The 6,362-nt window shown below is 32.9% G+C and overlaps 1 long non-coding RNA gene across 2 annotated transcripts; it reads left to right on the top strand.

The window, feature by feature from the left end:
- Positions 1-2,663: 2,663 nt before the first annotated feature.
- Positions 2,664-4,974, top strand: LOC107991050 (uncharacterized). Of its 2 annotated transcripts, XR_007821786.1 has the most exons (4): positions 2,664-2,890; positions 2,997-3,081; positions 3,167-3,266; positions 4,367-4,974. It is a non-coding gene; the product is annotated as an uncharacterized LOC107991050 (long non-coding RNA). The 2 variants fall into 2 exon arrangements; XR_007821785.1 differs by having other exon boundaries at positions 2,665-2,890; positions 3,167-4,974.
- The last annotated feature ends 1,388 nt before the right edge of the window (positions 4,975-6,362 follow it).

Below are 6,362 nucleotides of genomic sequence, written 5' to 3' on the forward strand. Positions count from 1 at the left end.
ATGATGAATTTTAAAACATAAGTCTACAAGACTCGGTGAGGTTTTATGAAAACCTTTTCGCAAATATCTTTTATAACCATCATTTCGCCCAACATATCATATCAAAACATATAAATTCATCTTTACATAAAACATAACAATTTCATATGTAAACATTCATTTTGCATAACGCCCATTAGTTACCAACATTCCTTTCGCCAAGGATCCCAAATCATCCTCTACGCTAGGTCATATAACTTCGCCTTCAGACTACTGTAACAACACCATCCGTGGATTTACATATTCATCCTTGTTACTCAGGCTGCTAAGTGTAACACGCTCCTTTCAACGTATTAACTAGCATCTCATCACCATGTAGCCCCAGAAACGTATTAACTAGCATAAAAAATGTTTTAAGACTTTAAAGCTTTCTTCTAAATTTTGTTGTTTTCCAATAATTGTTTACATGTTAATGTTTATAAAGAGAATGATTTCTCAAGAAAGTTTTGTGTTATGTTTTAAAGGTTTTATGTATGTTGAATGTATGAAATGTTTGTATGTAAACCATTAGTCTTATTCCTCTCAAAGTACCTAACTATTATGTGCACATAAGGAGTAAAGGCAACCATGTAGAAAATGACTGCATGATGAAGTGAAGCTGGCCAATGCGAAAAGAAGTGTGTTGAGCTTAGTGGCCTAAGCAACGAGAAATGAATCAAGAAATTATCCAAGGGATGTTGTTGATGTAAAGGACATCATAGTAGTCCATGTGTAGGAACGGTTCATGTTCTTGGCAAAAGGAATATGAAAGGCTAATGTGAGATCTTTGTTTTATGCAATGACGCAATGAAAGCCATGTTTATGAAATGGTTTTATGTATTGAATGCCCAAAAAGGTTTTCAAAAACCATCACTCACTAAGTTTTTATTTATGCTTTAAGTTTTCCCTCCTCCAAGTCACCAAACATTAAGGCTAAGTTGGGCTAAGTAAGTCGAACTATTAAGCGTTAAAGCTAGATCGGACGTTTAGAGTTTTATTTCGTAATTTATATACTTAAGGAAGCTTGTAAATGTATTTAGATTGCATATTGTTAAGTTAATAAAAGATGAATTGTTTGTTATTTTCCATTGTGCTATGTCATTTCTTATAGCCTAACTTTAAGTTTTAAGTTGTGTTAAAGGATTTAAGTTGAACTAGGCGATAAATTCAAGATTCAAAGACTTAAATTGAGCATTCTAACTTTTCATATTAAGGCATCAAGGCTACTCAAGTCGTATCGTGTGTCGAATAGCAAAGTTGAAGACGCGTGCAGGGCAAGGCATGACATTCACACCCTCAATGCCTATAAATAGGCATCCAAAGCTTCAATTTAGACATAGATCTTTGGAGTTAACAATTTAGACATAGATCTTTGGAGTTAAGACTATCTTCTTAAATCTCTAACCAATCTTCCGTTGTCCTTCCCTTTATTTTCTCCTTTCGTTAAACTTTAGGTGAAAGCTTCGAGATTCGTGAGATTAGAAATGGAGTCTGAAACTACTATTCTCCTATCCTTAAAATAAACCATGGCACATTTTACGGAAATGGGTAGGTATTAATGTTGTTAAACTAACTTCATTGATTAGAGACTTCAGAAATAATAAAGGAAAAGTTACTATGCAGTAATGTGAAATGAAAAGAAGATAGATTCCTTTCAGACAGTACAACTTTCATATTTAACTTCAAGTTAAGGCAAGCAACCACTCGCTACCTTTGCTACATATACTCACATTTCGGTATCCATATACTGAAGTCAAACACAAGATTTGTATCAAAATCCTTTTAAACGTGTTATTCATGTTTCAACATTTATATAAGTCAAGCAACCTCTCGGCCTCTAAATGTCATACACACTTGCATTTCTGATATGTATGATAAGGTTTAAACCGTATAACTAATTTTATTTTTTTAAATCACTTCTACACTTATTTAATGAAGTTTTAGTTACTTGCTCTCTCGAGTGGTTGACTTCCAATACTTAACACTTCCTCTCAAATACAAGTAGATGTTGAATATAACTCTAATTAAACAAACTAAATATTGTGGCAATCCAAATTTCTCAAAAAAAACAAAAAAAAAACATTCAAGCTTTTTATATCAATCGTAATGTAAGAAACTAAAATACAAAGTAAGTAAACGAGTGAGAGAATGATAATATAAGTGCATTTCACTTATATTAAAAAATTTAGGCCTCTCAATCATTGAATTCATAATAAAAATTAAATATAAATAAAAGAAAAAGATGATAAGTTAGAGAGATGCACCAAGCCTCATAATGCAATCTCTTTTATTTCTCGTCTCTATAGTTATCTATTTTTGCAAAGTTAGGTGAATGAGATTTTGTAGTCCCCTTTATACTCTCACAACTATAAGCTCCCACCTAAAGTTACAGAAGAATAAAAGGAAGTATGTTTATGGGAGATTGAGCAGAGGTTTTGTAAACCCGATATTTTCCTGGTTTAATTTATTTAAATGTGGAAAAAATGGAAATTAAGTGTAAATATATATATATATATTTATATATATTTATATATTTAATGGTTTGTTAAGTAAAAGAAAGAAAAGAAAGAAAATAAAGGATAAATGGAAAAAACTAAGAAGAAAATTTCACTTTTTCTTTTCTTCTTCTTTTCCCTTCACCGCCAAACATTTTTTAAAGAAAAGTTCTCATCCATCTTCCATTCTTTTCCTTCTTCAATTTTCAGAGAACATTTAAGAGATATTTTGGAAGAAGAAGAGGAATTTTACTAGAATTTTGAGGTTGAAGAAGAGAAGGAGAACTCAAGCAAAGTGTATCCATGGTTGAATCTTGGTTCATTCTGCACATCACTGATTTTTAATTTGGTTTGAACTTTTCAAAAGGAATTAAGAGGTGAGATTTGCATTTACTGAAAGTTAACTCATTTTCAAACAAATTTTATGAAGAAAGTTGGAGCAAATTCTGATATTCATTGGGTGCTTTTTGATGAAGAAAACAGGGCAGTTGGTTTTCACGCGAATTCAAGAGGTCTCTGGTTTTTCTTGTATTTCAGAGTGTATCGGTGAAGTTAGGATCTCTATTTGGTATGGTTGGGAAGCTTATTCAATTTACTACAACTTTCATGAAGAAATCATGAATCAAAAATGACTAAAACAAGTTAAATGGTAGGGACAAGTTAAAGGGGTCGTGTGCACGCGATTCTAGAAGTTATTCTGTTTCGAGGGTTATCTGAGTTTATTCACAGGGAATCACATTTACATGTCTTCAGGTAAGTTTTAGAGAACCTCAAAATAAAGATTTTAATATAAAAAAAACTCATTTTGGTTAAGTATTGAGAAAGTTATAGTCATTTGAAGTTTATGTTAGAAATCTGGAAATTTCAGAGAGTTGTTGAAATAGGATTTTATTTCTTAAGCTTTGTTTTCGTGAGCGTCATCTTTGGTGCAACATGTTATGTATATCTTTAGAAAACCAGAATGTTTAGAGTTCTAATACTCGGTTCGGTTGTTGGCAAGTCAAGAAGAATTAAACCGAGCTTATAAACCAAGGATCTAGCCCAAGACGGTGAGTGACAAAACCAACTTTGAAATATTTTCCATAACTGTTATTATGATTGAATGCGATAAATGTTTATTTACGAAGTCATGAAAGGTATTTGAATTTCATGACTATTTTCAAGTATACATTTGGAGACTAGATTTCTTAAAGAAATTTATGCTAGCACGTAGATATTAAATGTTTGGAAAGTATTTAAACCACAATGTTTTAAGCAAAGCATGAATTAGCAAGAAGTTTTGTTTTAAGAACTACAGTTTTCCACGAAAAAGTTGAGTAAAGTTCGAGTTTTATGTAAAATTTATAAGCAGGCATGTTTTAATATTTTTAGATGATTTATGAAATTTTCATTAACTACATGATTGAGATCTTGAGCCTGAGGCTAGAGATTTTCGTGTGTACATTGGTTAGATTCTGTTGTTGACGTTGAGTGTACTCCGTAACAACGATGTTGTCGTGAGTGCTGGGCAGGCCCCACTATGACAAAGATGATGAGAGTGCTGGGCGGACCCCACTACATCGTAGAGCTTGTAAACGTTGTTGTATTGGGTGTACCCTGCATAACGTAGATTTGTCATGTTAGTTAAAATGCTTCGATATACTTGATATGCCTTGCTAGAATTCAATGACGAACATGCTGAGTATTTTAGAAAGCTATTCTTACTACTACATGTTTACATTTACGACTTGTATAAACAGATTTATATGTGTAAAGTTTTCACGTGCTCTTCTCTTTAAATTCAAAATTTTAAACTGAGTCACTCACTGAGCTTCAGAGCTCACCCTTTCCAAAATGTTTTACCCATTTTCCAGATAGAGATCGAGTTTCCAGTGCCTGATAGACTGCCTTAGTCTATCTACTGAAGCTCCGTTATCGATTGCCAGTACGTGTTTTGAGTTGGGCAAAGAGTCTGTTGTGTTATGATGTATATACACCCTTGTATGTTATAGATACTCCACAGTTTGTATAAGCTTTAGAAGCTGCAGTTGTGTAAATTTTTTGTTGGTTATATTTTGATTAAGGTGTCTTTAGGTTTACTCGTGAAATCAATTAATTCTGAGTTACACTTCATGTATGTGTTTGACTAGCCTAGGATCCGTTGTGTTTTGTTGCATGTAAAATAGTTTATATACTAGATTTACAAGTTCATCACGTTAAACTTTTAAGCAGAGTTGACAGATACAGGTAAAGAAAAGCGTTGTTCGTCGGCTTCACGCCATCTTTCGGTCTAAGCTAGCAGGTAGTCCGGAAGGGGGTGTGACATGTTTAGCAAAGATGAACTCTAAAGTTTTCTTTCTTCAATTCTTTCGCAGTCTACACCACTTATGCAAAATGAAGCCTTGATTGCCTATTGATGTTTAAAGAGCATGGTTAGTCATGGCTCTAACTTAATAATAAATTCTTTTAAAGATTGGAGTCACTGCAACGTTGCACTGCTTTCGATTTGCAATATTTTGAATGTCGCACAATGTTCGCTGACATTTTTACCTATCTGTTTGTCATCTAGTGATTTACATCGTATAGTATCTTTCTCATCGCCTGGTTGGTTAACGTTAACCAGGTTTAATCGCCTGATGTCTTTTGTAAACAGACGTTTTGTCTTTTGTAACTTCTATATCGCATAGTTATTAAGTGAAATTTATAACTTTTATTGCAATTCTACTCAACTATTCTATATAAAAAGACCATTATAACTTGTAGTTCTACTAGTTACAAGTTATCAGGTTACTCTTCTTAATTAAAAGTTAAATATGACATACATATCATCTCAAAGAATCCAACCACTTTTCATTTCATATTATTATTATAAAATGTTCTTATAATTCAATTATCATAAAATCTCTATGTTCAACCTTGATTTATCCATGAAACCTTTCTTTTTGCTTACACTTGGACAAAAGAAAAGAAAACTTGTACACAGTAGATAAATCTTAAGGTATAACCAATGTGATAGAATTACGCAATAATACAGCTTTTATCATACAAGTGTAATTTTATCATCTAACATAAGTCGCATGCTTAGAGCCTAATTGATTAATCAACGACATCCAGATCACATAAAACATTTACCTTAAAATTCATACACATCATTGGGATCATGTAAGTGGATAATCATGCATTTGCACTTATTAAAGACAAAATCTGCTAATTGATTGATTTGGTTGCCCAAGTTGTTGAATCTTGTTCTTGTCCCTTGTTGAGTAAACTTGGTTTATTAAGAAAGTTGAATTGAACTCCGTTGGTGTTGATGAATTTCTTGTTGAAACTTAGAGAGTGTTTCCAGCCAGATTCTTGACTATGTCTTCAAGAGAAGTACCAAAAGATGAACGAGATGGTCGATTAGAAGGTTTATTGTCTTAATGTGCTTGACCTCCCCATTTGAAGTGTTAATTGTCTCTCCACTATGAATTGTAAGTGTGAATGGTCATACTTTTTTGAGAAGCCTCCAATTGCATTGACTTCTTGATTAACTGTGGGGCATTTGTCTGGTGGATTGCCAAACACTCCACATGCTTTACAAACTGTCTCTTGATGGTTTACACTTTTAGCTATTTAAGTTAGAATAGTAATCAAATTAGAAAGTTGAGGTCTCCATTCATTTACCTCCTTGGCACCTAAGTAGTCTATGTTTGATCCTTTTGTTCTAAAGTTTCAGAAGTACTCTGCCATAGTGATATCAATTCTCTAGCTTTTGATGGGGTCTTATTGGTAAGTGCTCTACCAGTGTTGCATCAATGGTGCTTTTATCAGAGAGAAGCAACCCAGAGTAGAAGTATTGAATGAGGTATTGGTAAGAAATTTCAGGAT

The sequence above is a fragment of the Cucumis melo genome, chromosome 6 (assembly GCF_025177605.1).
Source record: "Cucumis melo cultivar AY chromosome 6, USDA_Cmelo_AY_1.0, whole genome shotgun sequence".
Taxonomy (NCBI): Eukaryota; Viridiplantae; Streptophyta; class Magnoliopsida; order Cucurbitales; family Cucurbitaceae; genus Cucumis; species Cucumis melo.